The sequence below is a fragment of the Podarcis cretensis genome (genome assembly GCF_951804945.1).
Source record: "Podarcis cretensis genome assembly, chromosome: 11".
NCBI classification, from domain to species: domain Eukaryota; kingdom Metazoa; phylum Chordata; class Lepidosauria; order Squamata; family Lacertidae; genus Podarcis; species Podarcis cretensis.
This window is the reverse complement of record NC_137180.1, coordinates 52,207,960-52,218,816: the sequence shown is the minus strand read 5'-3', so window position 1 is coordinate 52,218,816 and position 10,857 is coordinate 52,207,960. Positions and strand designations below refer to the sequence as shown.

Sequence of the window (10,857 nt, the reverse complement as noted above, 5' to 3'; positions counted from 1 at the left end):
ATCCACCCTTAAGGCTTCGGCCACGAGTCTCTGTTGGGCGCTCTAGGCTTCGACTCTAGGCTCTATGGTGGGCGCTCTAGGCTTCGCTCTAGGCTCTATGGTGTAAAACCTTCACCTCTCTCTCCCCTCCCCCCTTACAAACGCACACGAAGCTGCTTCATCTTTTGCACTGGGAATAACAAAAATATTGCGGTTTTGCGCCGTTAGTAGTGCTTGCGGCGGTGGGTGACATTTTTGTTGTGGTTCCACCTCTGGGTTTGCCCGCTTGACTCCGCCGGTGACATCTTGGAGAAGGGCAAGGTGCGACCTCCGGCTTCGGGGAGGAGCGCTATTGGTTGACAAGCCTTGCCGTTTCAGCTTGGTGACCTTTGCGGGCGGAAGTGATTGGCTTCTCAGGGCAGCCGTCGTAGTTCAGGGCTCGCGGAAGTGGGGGAAGCTTGGGCGGCTGCATTGGTTCCGGTTCTGTGCATACCCGACATCCTCCTGTTATGTACTGAGTTGAATAGGATCCAAAATAAAGCAGTCTGATTGGTTCTAGAACAATGCAGCAGTATGATTGGTCCGCAGGAGCCACCCAATCCAGCTCCAGGTGGAAGTGAATCTGCAACCTAATTGGCCTACAGGAGAATCCCAGAATTAGCCAATCATGTGCTGCCCATTGTGTAAATAATGTATATAATGCAAATATTTGGGGGGAACATTCATTCCTCGCCACTATGAGCTGAATAAAGAGCATGAAATCCACACTGGACTCCAAGTATATTTCACCTCCCATCGTGAAAATTATGAACTAGAATCGTATAATTTGCAGAGTTGGAAGGAATCCTAAGGGTCATCCAGCCCAACTGCCTGCAGTGTAGGGATAGGCTGCTGGCCAAATTGGAGGATTTATGAATCTAACTGATTCAGCAGCATAGCCTTGCAGAGTTGTGTGTTGTTGTGTGGCGCTTTTTTGTTTTTAAATCTTTGCTTCTTGAGGTCATCCAAAGTAAATGCACATAGGGTTGCAGTGACACCAAGGTCCCACTGAAATCTATGGGCCAAGGCGGTTGTAATTGACTTAAGCGCCATTCATTCCAGTGAGCCACCCACGCCTGCTGAACATTTGTGGGGTTAGGAGTAGGAGTGCCTCAAGAACATCTGTAGGCAGTATAGAAAGTGTGACCTCCCTATAGCATCACAAACACAAATCATTATGAACGCAAAATAAAGTGGAACACCTGGAGGGGCCACAAACCTATGCATCACTTAGATGTCCTACTGAACTTGAACAGAGCTGATTACCACTTAACTGCAGTCCTGTATTTCAGGCCTTTCTCTCTCACACACTGCCAAATTAGGGATCCTCTCCAAATACATGTATTTGAAAGGGTGTGTGAAATGTCATGTATTTAAAGTCTGGGGAGCAAAGCACAGACAAGATTTACAAATTTATGTGTATGTGTGTCTGCATGCTTGTGTGTGTCTGTGCATGGGCATAGCCAAGGGGGGTGGGGGGCAGGGAGCTGCAGCTGCCCCCCCCCCAATCAATAATAATAATAATAATAATAATAATAATAAAAATACATAGCAAACAGAGGTTCTGTCCCTCTCTAACAAAAGGCCTACCCCTTCCTAACAAAAATCCTGGCTATGCCCACGTGTGTGAGAGAGGAATTCCACAGGGGCTGTCCTGTTAATCTGCAATAGATTGTAATGGATTGCTTTGAAGTCACTTCAGCACCAGATGGGAAAAAAAATCGCCCCTCCCAACTGTCCCACCCTGTCCTGTATTTTGCCTGAACTACCATCCCTCTTTTGGGAGACAATGGATGAGTGCGCCTTTGGGGGTGAAGTAAGTGACTTCCTTGGGGTGCAACCCTGTGTGCATGGAGGTCCTGGGCTGGCCAGACAAGTTGTTTGGCCTCGCTGCTGTGATCCACAGGAAGTAACCAAACAAACCCCTGTGTTGCAAAGAAAACGTCAGCAATGTCCAGGCAACATGATGACCATGTACATAAGCAATAGACAATCTTTATAGAATTCCTTCAAACCATAACAGGTACTGTTACCGGAAAAATCCGAGGGCTCCCTTGGACAAAAAGTAAAGACACCAACCAGAGTAAATTGGAGCAAATCAGCAGCCTGTAGGCTTGGCCTTTATTGAACTGTTGCAACAGGGTGTTCCCCTCACTTGCAGGTGAGAGAAAAGACACAGAAAAATGGTGTGCAAGACCTTATAAAAACTTTTGAAATTCCCCTCCTCTAGGTCAAGCCCACCCCCAGAAACATCATGCATACATTACAGAAAGGAGAGGTTGAGGGAGGAGTTGCAGTGGTAACCTGAGTGTCCTGTCACCTGGCTGGTTCCCTTCTCTCCCCCTCCCCATGAGTCACTTCCAGGAGACAAAGGGGAGTTTGCAGTTTCCTGCCCCCTGAGGGGAGATCTGATCATTGTCCTTTGTTTCAGTCCATGCTGAATCCACTCCCATATGCAAGTTCTTTGTGATCTTGATTGTCTTCTGTCTAGGACCATCAGGGTTAGCATAGCAACTGGGCAGGGCTCCTGTGGATGTGCTGGGATGGTGAAGGGATTATGGCTGCCCTGTATCAAACCTTCCCCATTTTGTAGTCCTTCCTTCATGGAGAAAAATAAAAGTGGAACAGTGCAAAACCGATGTATGGTTGATTTTCTATCAATTTATAACAGAAGCATAGCGTATGTAGTGTATGAGTGTGAGTGTGTGTGAAGTTTGTACAAACTGAATGATTGGGGTGGGGGGTTCCTGCTACAGTTAAAATGAAATCTTTAATGAAAGAATCTGAAAATCTTTAAATGAAGCGAGGTACCAGACTTTGTACAATGAAAGATAAGCTGTGAAGCTTTGTGTATTCAGCAAATACGATGTCCAACACTGAACAGTGATTCCGGATATTGACTACTGTTTCGTAGAATTCTTCGTCAGCGTGGTGGGAGGATATAGAATTGCTTCACAAGCCCGTCTTATTTCGTATGAATGTATGTAAATGAAAATATCAAACGCTGTGGAACAGTGCTCATGTAATAATGTAGTCACTGCAGTACATTTGGCACAAGCAGAGGCCAATTCTTAGGGGGGTGGACTAGAGGACCCTCAGGGTCCCTTTCCAACTCTCCAATTCCATGATTGTGTTTTTGTTAGTTTTGCAAATGGGGGGGGGGGAAAGGCGACAGATACATTTAATAAATAACGATGATGATAAGGCTGCAACACTTCGCAGGTTTACCTGGGCAGAGGAAGAGTTAAGCGGCCCCCGACTGAGCGCCTTTTGCAACAAAACTAGCATACCTCCTGCGTGATTTGCACGCATTTCCCCCCCCCCCCATGCATCCCTCCTGCTTAAACCCCGCACCCTCTGCACCCACCGCGCGCATCTCCCCGCGCAGCGCCAGGCGAGGGCCGCAGGGAAGCGCGCCGGGGGGGGGGGGCCCGGGTCGCTGCTCCGTCTCCAGGGCAACGAGGCTTCCCCCTCCCCTTCCTCCCTCCCTCCCCCTCCTGCCGCCAAGCGCCGCCCGGGCCTTTTGCGACACTTGCAGCGGGAGTCGCGGCAGCTGGAGGAGCCCGTCAGCTGATTTCCAGCGCCAGGCGTTGAGGCAGAGAGAGAGGGAGGGAAGGAGGGCGAGGGGCGGCAGGCGAGCCCGGAGGAAGGTGGGGGGCAAGCGGGGAGCCCCTTCTGCCGGCGGAGAGGCGGCCCCCGCCCACACCCAGGACCCAGGTAGGTGCTTCCCTGGGGCGCTGGGCGCAGCAGGACTCTCCCCAACCCCCTCTTGTCCTCCCCCATTGCGGAGTAATTTGGCTTTTTTGCTCCCTTCCTTCGCAGGTCGACCGAAGCGTCCTTCCTTCCTTAGAGTGTTCTCACCCCCCTCTTTATTTTAGTTTTTTTTTTAAATGCTGCTTTCTATTAGTATTACCTTTGGGTCCTTCCCCCACCCCACTATAAGAAGCTCGCGTTGTGTGTGTGGGTTGGTACTTTTGGTTTTCAGGGCTCAGAGGCGACATCCTCCTATCTCTTCTAAGTTCCCACTTTTTTATATATAAAAAGAAGTAACAGAGGGGCACCCTCTCAAGCAGGTGCCCCTTTCTGCCAACCTCGGCTCCCCCCCCCCAACCCATGCTTGGCTGGCAATGCCCCTCTTGTGAAATCCACCCCACCCACCCATTTCGTGCTTCTAGCCCCCTTCCTCCCTAGTGTCGCCTATCCTGCCCCTCGTATATTTTTTCGTTCTTGATTGTTATATATCTAAGTGGGAACGCTTCCATTGCCAGTTGCTCGGCCTGAGGTGCTTCCAGGCTAGGAAGGGCAATGCCATTTTAAAAATAAAGAGAAAAGCCACCAAAAGTCACAGTCTAAGGGGCTGATAAGCTTTTATCGGGGGCCCAGCTCCTTCGTATTCCTGAAACCACTCAAAAAGTGGTCTAAAGCGTGTCATTCCTGCTTTGGCCATTGATGATGGCTGGATTTGCTGTGGTACAGTTTTTGCCCTCTTCTTCAGCAGGAGGGTGCCACCAATATTCCCTCTGTGCCAAGTGCACTGCTGCCCTTCACTTGACATTGGGGGGCAAGAGTGCCCCTTTCATACCCTCCAGCACATCTTCAGATCCTTGCTTTTTAGCCATCAGCTGCTTTCTGCTTGCTTCTGCCCCCACCTTGCCTGTAATGGCAACTGACACCTGTTGCCCAGTCTCCTTTGAGACTGATTTTGCCAGGCCTATCCTCAGCCCTGGAGTGGAAACTCCTTTATTCTAGCGCCTTAGAATGGCACCCCATTGTTTACTCGTACCATGTGTTGGTGAAAGTGAGGAAGAGCAGGTGACTGTGGAGTACCACATACAAAACAAACACCTATTATAGAGTTCAACCAGTGTCACTGTTATGCCTAGAATACTTCCTGGACTTCTGGGAAGATACCTCTTCTTTAATGGCTCCTCACAAAACCCTTCTCTCTGGTGGACTTGTGACTTGCATCTCCAGATCAGGATCTTTTGTTTGTAAATGCTACCTTGGCTGTTTGGTGCCCTGTTGCCCTTGTGGTGTGAAATCTCTTCTTCAGAGATGATAGCCACTGAACATTTGCTTGGCATGGTCTGGCAGGCTTAGTTGGCTGAGTTTCCACTGCAACATGAGCAGTGAGTTACTCCATTCTTACTGGTACAAGAAAAAAGCATCTATTTTCTGTGGGTGATGCAGTTGGGTGGCTGAACTTTCTTGGGCACTGATAGGGTGGCAGACTTTATCAGTCATTTCCAGCTGTTTCTTTTCCCTGCAAACAATGTGACTCTTACCTCTAGAAAATTGTTGGTTGTTTGAAATTTCCCTCACTCCCCAAAGATCAGCTTAAGTGAGTGATAAATAAAAAACAATTGATACACTTAGAAACTTGGTTTTTGGTAGTTGTCACCTTAAACTTGGCATTCTGGCATTCCCTTTCTCCTTGTTCAAGTGGGTCTGTAGCAGAATTTCAACCTACATTGTTACTGAAACCTTTAATCTTATGATTTGAGGCCATCATAATGCATTGTAACTTGTTTCTTTACATATTAGCTGTTGATCCCATTATGAGACAGAGAAATGGCATGTCTGGAAGAGAGGTATGCGAGGAGCTTATGTGAAAAAGGATAAAATATCAGGGTAAATTACTCTGTGTATGGCTTGAGAGAGCACAAACATTAGAAATTCAGCTGTTTTATGTTGAAGGTATGTGAGATGCTGTGAAGATGACAGCTTTGTTATTCAGATGATATAGGAGGAAATCCCAGGTGGCAGGAAAGTTCTGACAAGAGGAAGGCAGGATGCCTCAGGAGGGGATTTAGCAAAGTTTTACAGAAATTGCAAGAGGGACAGAGGCATAATGCATGTTTCTTGCATTTATGAATAGCTGTTTTATCCATGTCTTCTGTTCTATGGCCTAGCTGCTAGGTGTGTGTAGCCACCATCTACTTCGAAACAGGAGGTGCACTTGCACCCCTCAGTAGATTTGTGCAGATTAGTTAGGGATAGTTACCACACCTGTCTGCTGATAAAATAATTAAACTGATGTGTGGGGAGGACCAATTTGCATTGCTATTAGGGTGCTGGGCTGCTTCCACAGTTCTGTGTCTAGTGAATTTCCCCCCTGTTTGCTTCTGCTGTCAAATCAGTGGCTTCTTTGGGAGTGGGGATATTTGTTTGGGTGGCAGGGATGAGGTCTCTGAACTGAGGGTTAGCACACCCCTAGTTTAGCAGCTTCTTATTCTCTCCCTATCGAGCCAGCTGGAATTGGCAAGAAGCAAAATGTGCTGAGAAACTAGCTTGAGTTAATTAACACAAGTGCATTGGAAGAACCTTTTGATCTATGGCCACTGAATAGCGTGTGATTTTAATTGTTGCTGTGTAACGTCTGAGCATTTTAATCTAAATATAAGTTCATATTTCATCCCGCTGAGTTTTGAATTGGTTCAGGTGTTGGTATATAACCTTTCTGCTATCATAACTGTTACTTAAGTATAGTAAACGCATGGTATAAACATTCAGTTGGTGAATTAGCTAATTTATTTCTTATATTTCCAACATCTGTAAGACCGCTGTCATTAATACAGGCAGACAATATACATCAAAAGTCGCACTAAGCATAGTGGGGCTTACATCTGTGTAAACATGCATAGAATTGCTCTGTAGGTCATTCTTGGAGGAAATGGGATGACAAAGGTGTAATAAACTTCAGATCAATACTATAATCTCTTTGGGAATAGAAGCTTCGGGCAAAGCCTTTAAGTCAGTTTCTTATAGAACAGTGTGTTGATGGCACACCCCAGGACAAATAGATGTAGCACAAATATTTTTGCATGCTTTGTTGACAAGAAACCCATGAATAATCAAGGGGTAAGGCAGGGGTAGACAAACATGTCCCTGTTCAGATTATGATGGGCTACAACTCCCATTATACCTGACTGCTGATGGTACTGGCTGGGGCTGAAGGGAGCTGATGGCAGCAGTTTTCCCACACCCTTCTGTAAGGTTTCCCAAAATGCCAGTTCCAACCCACAAAATTCAAGCAAAGTTGCATCTCTCTTGACTCCTGAAGTGCTCAGTTGCATCGGTAAAGTAGAGTGTTTGTGGAGAGGATAGTATGTACAGCTGGATAGGAAGGTGAATGTGATGGAGGTGTTGTGAGGGTTCGAGGAACAGAGGAGGTGCTGGATCAGTGCTGCTAATGACATAAGAGCTAGGCGAGCATGAGGTATTTCCCAACTGTTCAACCTTGAAATTTCGTTGTGTATCCCCACCCCCCAAAAGAGATAATCTTGATTTACTTTTACAAGTGAGAGCACATTTCCAAAAAGTTTGGAAAAACTGTTTCAACTGTGTTGGAGATATTGGGGAACAAGAGCATGCACACACATAATGGAGCAAAGTACTGTATTTTTTGCTCTATAAGACTCACTTTTTCCCTCCTAAAAAGTAAGGGGAAATGTGTGTGCACCTTATGGAGCGAATGCAGGCTGCGCAGCTATCCCAGAAGCCAGAACAGCAAGAGGGATCGCTGCTTTCACTGCGCAGCGATCCCTCTTGCTGTTCTGGCTTCTGAGATTCAGAATATATTTTTTTCTTGTTTTCCTCCTCCAAAAACTAGGTGTGTCTTGTGGTCTGGTGCGTCTTATAGAGCGAAAAATACGGTGCTGTATTGATACAAACTGCATATAAAAAAATCACCCTGCTACACAACCTTTAACTGTGTACATATTTCTGCAAACAGTTATTCTATATACATATTAACAGAGCCAACATGGTATATGTAGAGGTTAGAGTGTTGCACTTGAACACAGGAAATCCCACTGAGCTATAAAGCCAACTGTGTGTGCTTGTTGTGCAGTTCACAGAGGGGTGGCCTATGACAACCCAGTGATAGATCAGTTTAGTGTTGCAAGTTGTACTTTCAGGAGTTAGTAATTTCCTTTCACAGCCATGTTTCTGTCTTCTGGTGAGCATAAGCCAGAAAACACTGAAGTAATGCTAGACATAAAGAAAAGACTGAGACACTGAGAACTATTGTGGTAGAATAGGGATGCGGGTGGCACTGTGGGTTAAACCACAGAGCCTAGGACTTGCCGATCAGAAGGTTGGCAGTTCGAATCCCCGTCACGGGGTGAGATCCCGTTGTTCGGTCCCTGCTCCTGCCAACCTAGCAGTTCGAAAGCACGTCAAAGTGCAAGTAGATAAATAGGTACCGCTCTGGCGGGAAGGTAAACGGTGTTTCTGTGTGCTGCTCTGGTTCACCAGAAGCGGCTCAGTCATGCTGGCCACATGACCTGGAAGCTGTATGGCGGCTCCCTCGACCAATAAAGCGAGATGAGCGCCGCAACCCCAGAGTCGGCCACGACTGGACCTAATGGTCAGGGGTCCCTTTACCTTTACCTTTACCCAGATCCAAATCCTGTCTGAGCCATAAAGCTCATTCTTTTATCCTAGCCTCTGCCACAGAATCTGTACTGCAAGTGAATGGCGTTGCTGAGAATGCTTATTCTAGTGGACTTACTCTTGAGGAAGGGACGTGGGTGGCGCTGTGAGTTAAACCACAGAGCCTAGGACCTGCCGATCAAAAGGTCGGCAGTTCGAATCCCCGCGGCGGGGTGAGCTCCCGTCGTTTGGTCCCAGCTCCTGCCTACCTAGCAGTTCAAAAGCACACCTAAGTGCAAGTAGATAAATAGGGACCGCTTTCTAGTGGGAAGGTAAACGGCGTTTCCGTGTGCGGCGCTGGTGCTGGCTCGCCAGATGCAGCTTAGTCACGCTGGGCACGTGACCCGGAAGTGTCTTCGGACAGCGCCGGCTCCCGGCCTCTTGAGCGAGATGAGCGCGCAACCCTAGAGTTGGTCACGACTGGCCCTGATGGGCAGGGGTACCTTTACCTTTACCTTTTACTCTTGAGGAAGTATGTGTTGAATACAAACTTCAGGGATGGTTATGATGATTACCGTATTTTTAGCTCTATAACACGCACCCGACCATAACACGCACCTAGTTTTTAGAGGAGGAAAACGAGAAAAAAAATATTCTAAACAAAACAGTGGATGTATGATTTTTGTGGTTCATGCTGTGCCCACAGACATGTGATCTGACGGTGAGTTTGGGGTAGCCCAATGCAAAAATCCTGAGGATCCATGTGGATCCATGCTTTGTAACCACGTTTTTGCACCACTGCGGCCCCAGGCAACAGTGGGTGCGTGGGTTTTTTTAGTGCAAGCTGTAGCCATGGACATGCTATGTGATCTGATGGTGAATTTGGGGTGACCCAGTGCAAAAATCCTGAGGATCCATGTGGATCCATGCTTTGTAACCAGGCTCTCTGTCCCTCTCTTCTCCCCACTCAGTGGCTCTTCTCCCGCTTTGCTGTTGCAAAGCGAGCCACGGAGGAGGGAAGGAAGGGGAACCATGGATCCTCTGCTCACAACTGCAGCAGATCCCCCCGCCATCCGTAGGCATTCGCTCCATAACACGCACAGACATTTCCCCTTACTTTCTAGGAGGAAAAAAGTGAGTGTTATGGAGCAAAAAATACGGTAATTTTGCCATGGTGAAAAATATCCCTGTGATTCCTTAGGAATACACCTCTTTATACATTAGGGCCATGAAATACAAATTTTTCTGTGTAACTTGTGCCAGGAATATGTGTTATAAGGTAGTATTCTAGATCCGTTTAAGACCTCTTGAACAAGCAATGTGAGCTTGCTTTCGAACAGAGATATAGCTCAAGATTGTGGGGGAAGTTCCCTTTTTCATTCTTTGGTTAGTAAAACAAATTATGAATGGTATGGGAGCTGTCTTCATGTGCAGAACTTACGATTTTAGAAAACATAAATGATTATTTCAAAAATTTATGGATTTGAGCTCTGAATTCATAAGTGTGATTTGTGTTGTGACAGCTTGAAATAGTCTCTTTTTTTCGCTTGAAACTATGAAGCATGTTTCCAATAGTGTACCTGAATGGGTGTGTGGAGGGAATAATTTTAACAGTAATGCACTTTTTATAGTAATCTTAAACCAACACATTGCTTAAAACACTGCAGGATAAAAATTCATCTTGGGGATGAATTTTGCAAATATTTGCGCATGTGTGCCTGTTTTCTTAGAAGCAAGTGGAGGTGCATGCCTGGGGATCCTTGGATCTTGACTGTTTTCACACACTAACACCCCATCCTGTGGAATTCTATCCATTATTTTTCATCTACACATTCAGAATGAATTTCAGGAACCCAAAAAGTTGTATTGAAAAAATACAACTTTCAAGAAGTCTGGTCCCAAATACGACAACTAGGCATTCTGTTTTGGTGACTGTAACCCTGGTTAAAGGGGCTATTTGGCACCTAGCTTATATATCAGTTTCTAATGCTGACCGTGAAAAGGAAGAACGAAGGGAGGGAGGGAGGCAAAGACATTATCAGGGCTTGCTCCATTTGGACTGCCTCCACCCGCCTGGCCAAGTTCACATTTTATATGCTGTATTTTTCCGTGTATAAGGCGATGCTTTTTGCTTTAAAAAATTAGGCAAAAATTGGGTGCCGTCTTATACATGGATAGTGAATGCAGAGGGGGGACGTGCGATTAATGGCAGCAGCAGGCAGGAGATTGAGCGGGCGATTGGTGGCTGCGGAAAGGCCTGCCGGTGATTAGCTGTCGCTGCGGCAGTTGGGCAGGCGATTGGTGGCTGCGGCAAGTGGGTGTGCAATCAGCAGTGGCTGTGGCAAGCGATTGGCAGTGGCAATCAGGTGGGTGAGCAATTGGCGGAAGTGACCCCCCCCCCAAAAGCTAAACAACTTGATTTCTTATTTTTGGGTTTTTAAAAAATAGGGGTCATCTTATACT

At 46.7% G+C, this 10,857-nt stretch overlaps 1 protein-coding gene across 1 annotated transcript in view; it reads left to right on the top strand.

Annotated features, from left to right (window-relative positions):
- The first annotated feature begins 3,527 nt into the window (after positions 1-3,527).
- The window catches only part of WDR7 (WD repeat domain 7), a 226,909-nt gene continuing 219,579 nt past the window's right edge, over positions 3,528-10,857 (top strand). Inside the window, exon 1 of the mRNA XM_079994680.1 lies at positions 3,528-3,729. The gene's annotated coding sequence lies outside the window, so the exon portion shown is untranslated. The remainder of the gene's footprint in view (positions 3,730-10,857) is intronic.